The sequence below is a fragment of the Podarcis vaucheri genome, assembly GCF_965113315.1.
Source record: "Podarcis vaucheri genome assembly, chromosome: 16".
In the NCBI taxonomy this organism is placed as follows: domain Eukaryota; kingdom Metazoa; phylum Chordata; class Lepidosauria; order Squamata; family Lacertidae; genus Podarcis; species Podarcis vaucheri.
The window spans coordinates 16,311,739-16,325,802 of record NC_138754.1 but is presented as its reverse complement, the minus strand read 5'-3'; the positions used below and the strand labels follow the sequence as shown (position 1 = coordinate 16,325,802).

General features: G+C 50.5%; 1 protein-coding gene across 1 annotated transcript in view; it reads left to right on the top strand.

Moving 5' to 3' along the window:
- The first annotated feature begins 1,300 nt into the window (after positions 1 to 1,300).
- AHNAK (AHNAK nucleoprotein) overlaps positions 1,301 to 14,064 on the top strand; it is a 53,328-nt gene continuing 40,564 nt past the window's right edge. Inside the window, exon 1 of the mRNA XM_082204213.1 lies at positions 1,301 to 1,458. The gene's annotated coding sequence lies outside the window, so the exon portion shown is untranslated. The remainder of the gene's footprint in view (positions 1,459 to 14,064) is intronic.

The window sequence follows — 14,064 nt, the reverse complement described above, 5'->3', positions numbered from 1 at the left end:
ATTTAGGAAGAGGCAACCTGAATATGGCAAGGTGGTCAGAGACAAATTTATGGAATAGGTGGAGGAGAAGAGCCACCAACGCTGGCTGCTAGTTGTCATATAGCTAAATGGAGCTTCCAGATTCAGAAGCAGTCTACCTTTGAACACTAGTTGCTGAGGGACATGAAGGAGGGATCTACTGCTTTGGGAGGTATCTGACTAACCTCTCTGGGAGGATGTGGGATGCTGGCCTAGGTGCCTTTTTGTCCTCCTGATCCAGTAGGGCTCCCTTTTACAGAGGGGTTGGGGGTTGTTGCCTTTGCCACTCCCTTCATCCCTGACCATTTGGCATGCTGGTTGCTGGAAGTCCATCAAGACCTGGAGGCTGCCCCCACAGGTTGCCCCCACCTCCTGTCCTGGCACTGTCCTTTTGGAGAAGAATTGGACAGTGGCGTAGCGTGGGGGGTGCAGGGGGGCCGGCCGTACCGGGCGCAACATCTGGGGGGGGGGGCGTGCTCGCACTCGCAGTGCTAAAATCAGTGCTAAAATCCACAGGTTAGGGGGCGCAAATTACTTGCCTTGCCCCGGGTGCTGACAACCCACGCTACACCACTGGAATTGGATACTGCATCATTGCAAAAGTTTGAGAAAAGGGCAACCAAAATGATCTAGGGGTGGAGTGTCCCCCCATGAAGAAAGGTTGCAGCGCTGGGGACTTTTTAGTAAAGAGGCGACATGATAGAAGTTTTCAAAATCTTGCATGGCAGGAAGAAAGCGGATAGAGGAGAAAAAAATTCTCCCTCTCTCTAACACCAAAATTTGTGGATATCCCATGAAAGATGAATGCTGGAAGAATCAGGACGGAGGGGGCAGGGGAAGTAATTCATGCAGCACATAGTTAAACTATGGAACTCACTGCCACAGGAGGGCCACCAACTGGGATTGCTTTAAAAGAAGACTGGGCAAATTCATGGAGGTGAGGGCTATCCATGGCTGCTAGCTGGGAACAACTGGGGCTCTTGCGCTCGGATCCTGCTTGGTTTCCCCCAGGCAGAGCTGGTTGGCCACTGTGAGAACAGGATGCTGGACTAAGTGGGCCACTGGTCTGATCCAGCAGGCTCCTCTTCTGAGAGTGAGTGGGGTGGGGGGCAGAGTTTGCTCCGCTGCCTCTCTCTCTCTCTCTCTCTCCTCTGAGCCTGGCTTGGTCCCTCCCTCCCCAGCTCCGGGAAGGGGAGCGAGCGAGCGGAGAGAGAGAGTCACACCCATCCCGGGCTGAGAGTTACAAGAGCCCAGCCCTAGACTGGGTGCTGCCCACTCGGTGCGCTCCTGCGGCAGGAATACCACGCGAGAGAGCCTGCTCGCCGGGGCTCAGCTACCGCCTCCAGGAATCCAGGACAGGATCGGGGTCTGGGCAGAAGCAGCGACCGGGACGACGCCGGGCATGGCCGTGCCGGGCAGCTGAAGGCCACGGACCCGCAGGTACCACCCGGGCGGGCTGGCAGGCAGTGGGGGGAGGTGGTCAGCTTGGGCCGGGAAAGGGGGGGAGGTCTGGTAGTCCCATCGCACGGTCACAGCCTCACCAGGGCTGACGGGACTCTATTTAATCCCCCCCCCCAAAAAAAATCCTCCTGCATACTTGAAAATAAACTTGGGCACATTTTTGCAGAGCACAAGTTAGTCTCCTTCAAGCGCCCCCCCCTCAAAAAGTTTGAATGTTTTAAAAGCTGTGCCTTGTCGAAAAGGGTTCCCCTCTCTGTTTGCTTAGCCCCCCCCCCGTCCAGCCTTGGCACCTCTGGGCAACGCCCTTGGCACACGAGGCGGGAGGGTGGCGGAGCTTCCGCAGCCCTTTTTTTTTTGCAGAGAAGTTGATGGAAAAGTTTGGAAGTTTTGGTGCGCGTGGAAACCGGATCGGTTTCGGGTGCGGAGAGGTGACCAAGCGAGGGGGAGATTCCGGGATCTGTGCCGATTCGTATTTATTGGAAACCGAAGTTATGGAAATGACTCTGAATTAGAGCCACCCACTCACTCCCTCTCACTTCGAGAAAGTCCAGGGCTTTCCGCTGGGTGTGACCCCGCCCTATCGCACTTTAAGGGGAGGGGTGCCCATTGAGAAGTGGGGGTAGCAAGACCTGGTGTAGGAGCGGGGCTGGATCCACAACTGGGAGGCTATCCGCGTGTGGATAGTGTGTGTGTGTGTGTGTGAAAACCATCGGCTTGTTTACACGACGTTAGTTGGGCTAGTTGGCTGGGGGGGGGGGCTTGAGGGGCGATGCGAGGGGGTGGTGCTTTTGGAAGTAGGGTTTTGTCCGGAGGCGAGTCTGATGGAGGGGAGCTCGGATGTCCCCCCAGGGTTGCTGCACGAGACGCTGGTGCGCATGCCCGTCAAGGCGTTGGCTTACTCCGGAGTGACTTCTTTTTGTGGCATCCAGTTTGCAGATCGGAAGGCGTGCAATCCTCAGGAGATCGGGCGGTTGCAAACAACGGGTGTGTGTGGGGGTGTGTGTGTTAGAGATCCCCTCCCAACCTCTTCGGACTTTTTGAATTTTGGGGGACTGACGCCTTTTTTGCGTTCTTTCGGATTACGGGGGAGTAAGGTCTGCACAGTCTTTTGCAAAACTCATCTCTGCCCCCCCCCGTCCCAAGGGTGTGTTTGTTTCTAGGGGCTGGATGGGCTTCGAAATTCCACTTCCCTCCCGAGAGTATTTTTTCTCTTGGCTTAATTCGGAGTGGCTCCCTTTCGCATAGCTTGTCGAGAAAAGTCTGGCGTTCTGTAGAATGGGGAATGTGCTGCACTTACGAATCCGCGTGCAAAAAAAGATTGGTGGGGAGGCTTTGCGTCTTGCGCTGGATGTCACTTCGGATCCAGCCTGCAACAGGCGCGGCGACTCCTCCTGGGCTCAAACTTTTGCGCGTCGTTTCGCCGGAGAGAGAGCGGCCGTCCGTCCCCGCGGCCGCCTCGCCTGGCTCAGTCCGGGGCTGGCCCTCTAGTAGGTGGGGAAGCTCCTCCCTGCCGCTCCCCCCACTTGGCCCCCCTCCAGCTGCCTCTGGAATGCGGTGGTTGGAAAGACTGACTAATGCGAAGCAGGCTTTTTAGCTGGCAGAGGGAGGGAGGGGCTGAGCCCCGCTCCAAAACTTGGGATTGAGGGGGGGGGGGCGGGTGAGTCCAGGAAGGGATCTCTCTCAAGCAGGAGAGAGGGGCAAAAGAGCCACCACGTTGCATGCAAAGTAGGGGGGTCTCGTCTGAGGAGGCGCCTGAGGAGGGGTAGTGAAGTTCCACAGAAACTGGCTGTGTGCATGCTTTTCTGTGGGGTGAGGCTGGGGGAATCTGGGAGCTCTATGAGTCTGAGGGAAAGCACTTTGCACGTGGCTTGTCAGCAGGAGCTGTGGAGGTGTGGAGCAGGGCGAGATTTGGGGAGGTTTTCAATAAAGAAGACTATTTTCTGTCATTTTATGGGGCATTCTGGGGGAGCCAGGGGCCTTTGCACAGCTATTGGTAAGCTATTCCATGGGGCTTTGAAGAAGTGTCTACAAATCCATGGGACAGACTTGAAGACATGTGTTTCTTCTGTAGGGTAGAGTTACGAAAGTTTCTCTTCCCTCTGCAGCCAAACTCTCCTCTTTAGGAACACAGATATTTTAATGGGACCATGTGGGGTGTCTGATCTAGGGGGCTGCAAATAATTCTGTGGGAGTTTATATAGCTGAGGGGAGTGCTTGTTCCATAACACTGGTGAGTTTAATTTTTAGGGGCCCACTGGGGAGATTTATAGAAATGTGCATTTCTGAGGCTGTGCCCCCTGGGCTATGCGGTTGAGCAGCTCTGTGCCCCACCCTATAGGAATCCACAGTGGCAATAAGTCCTCCACCTTTGTTCTGTGTACCCCACATCCTTGTCCTGTAGCAGACATGGTTCCCCTAGCAGATTGTAGGGGCCAGTTTAGAGCTCCGTCTTACTATAGAGTCCACTCTTGTTGGGGAGTTCCTCCACCTCTTCTCACCCAGGATTGTTGTTTTCCTCCTGGCTGGCTCTCCAGAGCCACAGATGGGTCCACAATGACACCCAGCTTTGCTCTCAGTTCTGCTCTGTATCTCTGGGCAAGGCCGAGATTTGGTTAGGTGAACAGGGTGTTGGCCTCTGCCCTGGCAGGTAGGGCAGGCCGGAGCATACTGGTTCTGTCGCTTCTTCCTCCTCCACGACCGTGGTTGCTGGATCATGGGTTTCCTTTGGGCGTGGCACCTCTGCAGCAAGCAAACTCTGGCCTGGTGCAGCGCTAACCCCCCAGACACTTTCTGGAGCAGCTCCTGGCCCCATGGCAGCTCGCTTGGAGCTCCCACGACAACCACAAAAGTTTATTTGAATTTAGTTGACACTGAACATTAACTCTCACCCCCTTTTTTTGTCCTGCGTGGCAGGCGTCCCAAAAGCTTTCCTAGCACAAAAGTTGCCGGGTTTCCCCTATAAGTCTCCACTGGAATGGACAGCTCTGAAAAGGGGCTTTGATGGGTCGGGAGTGGAGACACTTTCTCCCCCAACCCCACTTTTCAAAGTGTCTTCGAGGAGAGGCCAAACGTCCCAAGTGAACCAAGTTGGGGGGGGGAGTGACCCATACACAAAGCAAGGCCAAGGGGTGTCTTGGCCAGGCTAGCAGGCCGGACAAGGTTTTGTGTGTGTTGTCTCTTTTAAAGTGGTAAGATTCATGGTTGGCGCCAGAGGCACAGTCAGTCAGCTAGGGCTTTGGCCTGAGGACTTTGGGGGCTGTGTAGGGGGCGGCTCACTTGGTTGGTAAGGGAGGGAGAGAACTTCAAGTTCAAAAACTCCCAACTCCTGACATGACGCTTTGTTGGCGTGGGCAGCCAGTGGGAGCCCTCCAGATATTGCTGGCATCGTAACTCCCATCTGAACATTGGTCATCCTCGTTGGGAGTCCAGCTGCATCAGGAGTGCCCCATGTTCCCCACTCTTGCCCTATTCCGAGGCCTAGTAGTCCTCAAGTAGCCAACCCTGTGCCTTTATTACTAGACTGCAGGTGAGGGCTCAGCTGACTGAATGCTCCCTGATCACTGGGTTTTATTTGTTGGCATGGGCGCATATTCAGTCACATAAATTGCAACCTGTAGCTGTATAGCCCTGACCTCAGGGCTCAGTTTACCACCTCAGTGAGAAGCAGGACCTTGAAGTGCCCATTGAAAGACAGCAGATTTAAGAGACCTTCCTGGCTGGTAAGGCCTGTGCTGCATTCCTTCTTCCAGTTTGTTCATGAGGTGGTTCCTGGCCTGGACTTCAAGGCACAGTGTGTTAATTTGCCTTTCACCATGTGTCCCTTTGCTGCAAGGGTTTGTTGAGGGTACAATTAAGCAATGGGAGAAGAGAGAGAGAGAGAGAAACCGCTTTGAAGGTTAACATTACTTTAGGGTCCAAAAGAAGGTCTTTTCCACTGGAGTCTTTCTAAAAAAAAAAGGGGGGTGATTGCAATTATTTCAGGTTGCTAGTGTACGTTTTGGGACGTGGTCTTCCCAATACCAAATTTCGCTGTTCAGGGACAAATCGACAACCAGAGGGAGGATGGTTTTCGACCACCTGAAGAGAAGCTTTGCATTTTGAGGATTGCATGCCTGCCAGCTGCTAGGTAATACAGTGATACCTCGGGTTACAAACACTTTGGGTTACAGACCTCCGCTAACCCGGAAGTAGTACCTCGTGTTAAGAACTTTACCTCAGGATGAGAACAGAAATCGCACAGCGGCATCAGCGGGAGGCCCTATTAGCTGAAGTGGTACCTCAGGTTAAGAATGGTTTCCGGTTAAGAAAGGACCTCCAGAAAGAAAGTTTGTAACCAGTGGTACCATTGTACTACATAACTTGGCTTTGGTTGACTCTTTTAGCTAGTGCACCACCCAAAATTAATCTCTGGCTTTCCTAATGTAAAGGCTATTATGTTGCTCTCTTTTTCTACTTCTGCCTAACCAGGAACTTGGGCATTTCGTATATGCTGTGAGGCAGATCTGGGTAATAGCCCGGCTTTGCGTTTTTGAAACAAAGAGAATCCTAGGTGTGTAACCTGATCCCTGCAAGCACCTAACAGAAGGCTAAATCAGTCTGCAATCTCCATCTTCAGACTGAGTTCAAATGCAGATCTCAAAGTTTAACCCTCATCTGGACAAATCAAAAGTGTGCACACTGTTTTGTAACAGTTTGGCTGATTTTAATAGAGATGTGTTGCCCAGCTGTGGATTTTGGAGTGGGGTGCCTCAGTTCTGGGAGAGAGTTGAGGGTGACTTTAAAAAGCAAAGAAACGCAACCAAAAACCTTTTTTTTGGGGGGGGGAGAATTGAGTTCCTTTGGACATCCCTGCTCTGCAAGGGCGGCGGCAGCGTTTGTGCTCACGAGGTTGGCGCACGTGAGACGTGGAGTTAATTCATATGTTCCTAAAGGAAACGTAGCTCAGAATGTGCTGCAAAGGCCTGGTCCTTCCAGGATTCCTGTCCAAGATTTTTTTGCGGATGCTGCTTTGGAGAAAAACTGTTTCCTTGCCAGTTTGGTATTGTCTTTGAAAAGGGTGGAATAATCCTGTACGAGAAGGACACATGGAAAGCAAAAGGCGCCTGGGATTTCAGTTCCAGAAATGGAGGAGAACATTGCCTTGGTGGGGTTAAGATATGGGGCATGGAAGAGAGAAAGAGAGAGAGAGGAAAGTGGGAGGTTGTATGTCGCTCTTGGGAAATCCAGAAAGCACAGGCTGGTCCCTGTTAGTAATTTCAGAAGCATGGTGGAGCCTTCAGCCGAGGCGGTGAGTAACCCATTAAAAATCATCTGAATTCAATCCATTTTCATAATTGCTTTGCATAACTTCAACTCTTGCATCATTCTGGTTTTGCTGGTACTAGGTGAGCGGGCAAGGGCACTGGCATTTCAGAAAAACTTTCAGTTAGCAGCCCCTCCGGCTTCTTGAGATTTCATCAGCTCACACACTTTCAAGCATACATTTCACAACTATAAGGACTAGAAACTCGATTTTTAAAAAAAGAAAAAGCCAGGACTGTCAGGTAGTTGAATCCTGTCCCCATTCTGTCCCCCATCCGTCGTGCCCCTGTCGTTCTCCAAAATCTCAGCATTCACGCAAAGTCCTGCCTTTGAAAACAGCTCTGTACAATTTAGCCTCCCATACACCCATCCCTTCGTCCTCTTAATCAAAGGCAGCAACCTGTTTTTTGCAGTTCTGGGACACTTCACATGTTTGTTGAGGGTGTGTAAGAGACCTGTGACCCTCATGTCCTTGCTCCTCTTTTGGTACACGAGAACGAAGGTGAAAAGGGGAGGGCAGGAAGCTTCCCTTGCCTAGTTAGAAAACCAACAGCTGCAAGACCAATTTGGCTTTTCGTTGACAGTGTGATAATTGACAAAGGGACGGACAAACTTAAGCCTAGTTCTTACTGAGGCGGTCCGCTTGTGTCTGGAGTGGCTTCTTCCAATGGCAAGTTGCAGCTGTATGGGGACAGGGGGTTGAGTCCTATGGTTCAAGGTGATCTCTCTCCCCCCACCCCAAATCTGGAGCGATAACTGCCCAAACACATGTCATCCACCTTAATGGGAATTAAATTTTGACCTATCCATGAGGGCTGTTGTGGCTTTGCTCCGCACTTTTGAGAGCAGCAAAATTAAGCCAGAGTGTGTTCGGCCACAATTCCATGAAATATTAGAGGAGGAAATCCCCAAAAGTATTGGGTGTGGAATTAAGTTCCCAAAGAATCTTAGCTTTCCTTTTAAAAAAAGAAAAGAAAAAGAAACTCACCTATTCCTAGCTCTAATGGTTGTGCATATCTATGCTTGAAGATATCTGGGCTATGCCCACTGAAATATCAGAGGGGTTTTTGGGCAAAGATTTTGTGCGGTTAGGGCATCCACATTACATGCATCCATATGTATTCATGGAAAAGGAAAGAGCATGCAAAATTATGCATGTTGCAAAATCCTGCTTCTCTCAGTACAGAGTACAGAGCACAGACGGCCCTGGGCATAACTGGCTGGCAGAGCAAGAGCCTCCACCATGTTCTTTGAAGACTTGTGAGGTTCCAAGCTTCCTGACTGACAGCTGCCAACTCTCCTTTGTTCTAGCTCCAAGCGTGCCAGCTTCCCATAGAAAGATCTCCCCCTGCCGCCCCTGGCTCTTGTGCTTTTCTATGCTATCAATTAAAACTTCCCCTTTCCTGGTTATTGGTACCCATATCTTTTCTGCTACTGCTCTAATAGCTTGCGGGGCAGGGGGCAGAATGGAAATTAGAACTGGGAACTGGTGTAGGTGAAAGAATAAAACCGCCTCTCCCCATTGCTGCTCTGCTCCAGTAACTTTTGGAGTCCCTGCCTCAGCCAGCTACTTTTAGGTAAATATGATACATGCGCATGCTGGTCTTCCAAGCTTCATTCGTTTAGGCCTTGAGTAGGCTCTTTTAAAATGCGAACCTTGTGGATGAGTCTCTGGTGTGTTGTGTGTGAGCATCATATACAGAAGAAATTGACACACTGGACTCGTGCATTCAGCATCCTTCAGTTTCATTAAAACAGTAGGAACCAACTTTGAAGCCCTTATGGTTACAAAGAGGAAAAGTGCAAGGAGAGTTTTCAGAGGGTCAAGTGCTGGACCCAATTCCATGGCTTTCTGTGAGAACACAAATTCTGTCAAATATATGTGGTTTTAAATTCCAGCAGATTGTAATTTTGGATTTGTTCAGTATCCGCCTAAGCAGCCTCGTGTTCAGAAGGGGATCATGCTCTTTGTGCATTCTGGATTGGACCAGGGCGCTATTGGAACAAAAAAAGAGAGAAACCAAAAGTGTGCCGTTGTTTCTCACAGCTGTGAGTCATGCAGAGATGCAACGGGAAGCCTTGGCTGGGGTTGGGTAATTCGGCTAAATCTCTGGGTTGGAAGTGATTGTGTGAGATTTAATTATCTGGTTGCGCCTGATGTGGAAATGCGTCTGCCGCTGGCAGAAGCCTATTGGATGGAGGCAAAGGCCCTGATCAGGGAGAGAAGCAGTGGGCAACCTCCTTTGTGGCTGGGTGGGTGTCATTTTTTATGTGAGCATGCTCACAGACCTCTCCTGGCATACGGTGTGGGGGTTACTGATTCTGTCAGGGCTTCTTTAGCCGTGATTCCTGCATTGCAGGAGGTTAGACAAGATGACCCCTGGGAGTCCCTTCCAACTCTACCATTCTGTGATTCTGCTGCTCTGTGCAACTTCACCCCTTCTGCCTTCTGGAGTGGGAGAATGTCTTCTCATCTGCCTGAGGATGGGCAGACTTTGAGGCTGTTTCACTGGCGTCTCTATCGTCATCCTGTTCTTCTTTCCCTCCTCTGCACCCCATTTCTCCTGGGTTCCTTTGGAAGGAAGGGTGAGGTTTAAATCTAACATAAATAAAAATCCATGGGCAGGAGATAGCATTTAAACAGGAAGGCAGACAGCAAAGATCCTCTTCCCTGAACGTAGGTGATTGAGGGGCAGTTAGACTTTGGCAGGGGAAAGGCGAACACCACCACCCTCCTCCTCCGCCTCTTGAGATAAAAGATCTGCGCCTGTTTGCCCTAACCGGTGACTCTGGAATGAGAGGCAGGACCAGCCCATGCAGTGTGGGAGCCTTGTGGGTGTGTTGCTCAGTCCTCCAAAGGCATCTTTCTCTTTGACATGTGGCAGGCTGGGTTGGTGGAACCTGCTGGAGTTTGATTGAACTTGGGAGGATAAAGGCAGCTAGCTGCTTGATTCCTGCTGCAAGTGCGCATTGTTGAGAGCCGGACTGAAGACTCTGACTTGGGCAGAAGATAATGGCATTGTTATCAGCCTACATGGTCCTGAACAGAAGGATACTGGCAATCTGTAAGAAGAGCCTTGCTAAATGTGGCCAAAGGGCCATATATCCCAGCGATCTGTTTCAGGCAGTGGGAAGCTTTCAAAGTGGGGCGGGTCCAGAGGCACCCACCCACCTACTCCGCTTTGAGCAATTGTTGACTCTCAGCAACTGGCATTCAGCAGCTTTGCTGGAGCTTACAATAAAATAATGCAAAGTCGAAACAACAAATTGTTTTTGAAAGCAAAATCACAATAAAACAAGGCACCGACGTGATCTATAATAAGATAAATTGGAGGAACGAAAACGTTTTTGTGTGGACCTTTCGGGGAAGGGTCTTCTCCCTCCAAGATGGAGTGCCGCAACCTAAAAGCCCCCATCTCTCTTTACCCATCTCTCCTGCTCGTAGCAACTAGGTTGGTTTAGGCAGGAACAGTTAAGCACTGCAAAGTAGTTCTTCCTCTTATCTGTCCTGAATCTTAAGCCCATCAGTTTTGTTGGATGACCTGGAATTTAGTTTTGCACATGGGAAACACCCCCCCACACACACACAATACTTTCTCTGCACTGTACAAAAAGAAGAAAACTATGGAACTCGCTTCCACAGGAGGCAGCGATAACCACCGGTCTAGATGGCTTTAAAAGAGGATTAGACAAATTCACGGAGGACACAGGAGTCATTTGCTGTTCTTTGGGAAGCTTCCTTTGCCCAAATGTGCTTAGGGAGGGTCTGGAATCTGGAGGCCAGTCTGACCCAATTTCCCAAAGACTGGAGCACACAGCGCCATTGCGTTTGCTTCATGTGAAGGTGATGCAAGGAGGAGACACAACCACAGGAATTCTAGGATTGGAGTGTCACAGGGTTGGGGCACAGGCAGAATGCCAGATCCCAGCCTGCTGCAGCCCCCGGGGGCAACAGGAGTGGCAAAAGCTGCTCACTTCTCTTGCTCTGGCCTCCCCCCTCTCTCTTGTTTTTTAAATATCATTATCAGCCTGATCTCCCTTGCTTCTTTGGGGCTTGCCCCAACACAGTAGGTGTGAAGAGCTGGGTGGCGAGGAAGGTGCCAGTGGTTGGGCTTGTTCCCCCAGTACCTGAAAACAAGACAAAGGGGAACCAGCAAAAGGGCCTGTTCATGCCCTGGAGATCACTCAGCAGCTTCAATAAGGGACAAGCCAGGGCAAGTCGGTGGAACCAAGGAGCCTGGGATGTGTCTGGCCAGGTTATTGTACAGTCAGCTATCACAGAGGAGCATGTGCGCACGGAAGGGCTGGGTATGTGTTCTTGGTCTCCACGATACCAATGGGATGTGTGGGTGTGTGAATTGATTGTGGGGCGTGTGTCTGTGTACTCTAGGCCTGCCAAGGTGGAACCCATGAGTGCAGCAGAGGATTCCGGGGGACACCTCTTTAAGGCGCACACTCAAATCTCAAACAAGTTGTTGGCCAGGGTCTTCATAGCTTGCTGTTCTTGTGCCCCCCTCCCCAGGTAATCCCACTTTGCTGCTTCCCACACAATCCACATGTAGGCAGGGTTTTGTTTCTCATTTCTTAAAGCCTGGCTAAATAGGTCTTGCAGGGCTGGTTTTTTCTGCATGGCGTCCAAAACCTTCTGAACCTGTTTGACTGCAGCGACTGAAGGAGGTGTGCCTGCACCAGAAGAAGTGAAAGCCTTTCTCAGACCCCTTTCAGTTTCCCTGAAAAATAATCCCCTGCCCACATAGGTCTTACAGTTGTAAGGTAGTTTAGGTTTTCAGGACTTGTTGTTTAGTCGTTTAGTTGTGTCCGACTCTTCATGACCCCATGGACCAGAGCACGCCAGGCACTCCTGTCTTCCACTGCCTCCCGCAGTTTGGTCAAACGCATGCTGATAGCTTCGAGAACACTATCCAACCATCTCGTCCTCTGTCGTCCCCTTCTCCTTGTGCCCTCCATCTTTCCCAACATCAGGGTCTTTTCCAGGGAGTCTTCTCCTCTCATGAGGTGGCCAGAGTATTGGAGCCTCAGCTTCAGGATCTGTCCTTCCAGTGAGCACTCAGGGCTGATTTCCTTCAGAATGGAGAGGTTTGATCTTCTTGCCGCCCATGGGACTCTCAAGAGTCTCCTCCAGCATCATAATTCAAAAGCATCAATTCTTCGGCGATCACTAGTCGTTTGCTAGTGACATGCATTTTATGTTTGGGAAGCTGCTACACCCAAGTGCAAAAATGGCAGCACAAGCAACAGCCCCAAGAGTATGGCAGGAAACATGGGCTTCTGAACACACTGTGCCTCCACCTCCCCGCTTTGAACAATATTTCTGCTTTCCTTTCCTGTCCATGCCCGTGTCCCAGCTTTGTGCAACTAGGACGGTCAGTGAGCCTTTCCTTTGTGCTGCAAATGCTTTCTCTCTCCCATGCATGCACACCCACTCCCTTTTGTCTCCTTTCTGGGTGCTCGTGCCCCCAAGCCAATGTATCTGGCAAGTTCTTTGCCTTCCTAATTGAATTTTCAATGCCGCTCATATGACTTTATGGTTTGGTGTTGCTCTGGATCACCAGTGGAACAAAGACAGGATTTTCTTCCTCTTCTGCACAATCCAACCCTTTCAATCCCTGCGCTGATTGGAGCAGAAGGGGCATGAAATTGAAAGGGGAAGAGAACAGGATCCTGCTTGTTCCGGGGAAGGTGGCCCCCCCAGTACAAGAGATTGTCCTTGCTTCAGAAGCAGCCCCCCCCCCCCCGCCTGGCATTCTTGGAGCACTCCTAATACACCAGTGCAGATGCATGGAAAGCTTAAGTCTATGTGACCTTTGTTTGCAGTGCTGGAGAACAGAGAAACTCTGATCTTGTGCAGTTTTCTGGAATCTAGAGAATCTAATCAGAACAGCCCTTGCATGAGACCAAAGATCCATCTAGTCTTGATGGTGTGTGTCCCTTCCTTCCTTCCTTCCTTCCTTCCTTCCTTCCTTCCTTCCTTCCTTCCTTCTTTCCAGAATGACTGACCCCCAGCAAAACTATCCACTGAGCTTCATAGGTGAGTGAAATCTGAAAATAGATGAGGGATAGGGAGTCCATGGTCCTTCACATGGTGTTGGGATTCTCAGTTTACCAACATGGCCTGTGGTCAGGGACAACGGGAGTTCTAGATTAGCAACAACTTGAGAGCCAGAGGTTCTCCATCCCTGCTCAGGTAGAAGCAGATGATGTACCTAAGCAACTCAATATACATTCATTAACTGAATTGTGCCTAATTTCGCTGGCAGAACTGGCCAGGTGTGCAGGTTCTCTCCCTCTCACCACTGCGTACAAAACTCTACCTGTGGAGTTCAGACTTTACATCAGCCCAGCAAAGACCAATGTCCTGGGTCAGGTTGTCACCAGCCCTCCACACATCAAGCATTGATGACCACATGTTTTAGGTGGTAGATGGCTTTGCCTACTTGGGCTCCATTGTAACCAGCAATCTCTCCATTGATGCTGAGCTGGACAAGCATATTGGCAAGACAGCTACAGCAATGGCTTTCCTCTCTGAAAGGGTATGGAAGAATGTGATGCTAATGACCAACGCAAAGATGAAAAAGCAGCTCTGTGTTACAAAGATGTCTGCAATTGCAACATGAAGGCTGGCGAGGATAACTCAGCTTGTGTGGGAATCCCTTGCAGATAAACCACAGTGCCTGGAGGCAGTCATGTGGGTCATACATCCACAGCAGTGACCAGAGGAGGAATGACTGCTGGGAGGACCACATGGTCCACCTGCATGAGCAGAACTGGATGCCTTCATCTGCCCCAGCTGCAAAACATGTCTCTACAGTGACAGCAGGTGCTGTAACTCTCCAGTGGTTGACTTCACCCCGAGGGCACACTCCTCCATTGTCTCCCGAGACAGACAGATGCCAATCAGCCTCTGATTACAGTGTTTGACCTTTTGGTCCTAGGTCAGAAGAGTCCGTCCTTGCTGACTGATTCTTCCCCCCCCCTCATCTGTTTTATATGTCAAATAGCCATCACAACATATACATAAAACTCGTAAAACAGGCGTTATGCAACTTATTAAATCTCAGCAGCGAATAATAGTGAGACAAGAAGATTGCAGAGAAAACATACCAGGGCATAGTCACACCCTCTTAATGTTTGACATGTGAAAATTGGGACATGCCTATGTAAGCCTCCTGTTCTCAGTCCCGTGACCAGCACCTGACTCTTTCTCGTCCTCCGCTTGTTACTCAGGGCTGATGTGCCTTCTCTGCCTCTTCTGTTCTTCTTGCA